Source organism: Camelina sativa, unplaced genomic scaffold, assembly GCF_000633955.1.
Source record: "Camelina sativa cultivar DH55 unplaced genomic scaffold, Cs unpScaffold11893, whole genome shotgun sequence".
NCBI lineage: Eukaryota > Viridiplantae > Streptophyta > Magnoliopsida > Brassicales > Brassicaceae > Camelina > Camelina sativa.
In genome coordinates, this window is record NW_010932936.1 from 1 (window position 1) to 363 (window position 363).

At 37.2% G+C, this 363-nt stretch overlaps 1 long non-coding RNA gene across 1 annotated transcript; it reads left to right on the forward strand.

The window, feature by feature from the left end:
* On the forward strand, positions 1–357 carry LOC104775307. The gene is made up of 3 exons (XR_765827.2): positions 1–18; positions 94–163; positions 261–357. It is a non-coding gene; the product is annotated as an uncharacterized LOC104775307 (long non-coding RNA).
* Positions 358–363: the final 6 nt, after the last annotated feature.

A 363-nucleotide genomic window follows, 5' to 3' on the forward strand; every position in this document is an offset into this window, starting at 1 on the left:
CCTATGGATACTTACAAGGTTTGTTAACTTCTCAAAACAGAGAAATTACCTAAGAAAAATATAAACTTTTGGTTTTTTCTTGGTTGGTCATAGGGACATGGTTTCAGAAATGATCTTATCCAAATGATGGTCGATCTAAAACCCCGTTTCCTCCGATTCCCCGGTAATTTCTAAAGAGAAAAATAGCATTTCACTTGGTTATAAAATATGAAAAAGATGAGAAATAAAGCTAAAAGACTTTTCAATATATTGGAGGTTAGGTGGTTGTTTTGTGGAGGGTGACTGGTTAGGCAACTCATTCCGCTGGAAAGAAACTGTGGGAGCTTGGGAGGAAAGACCTGGCCATTATGGTGATGTTTGGAA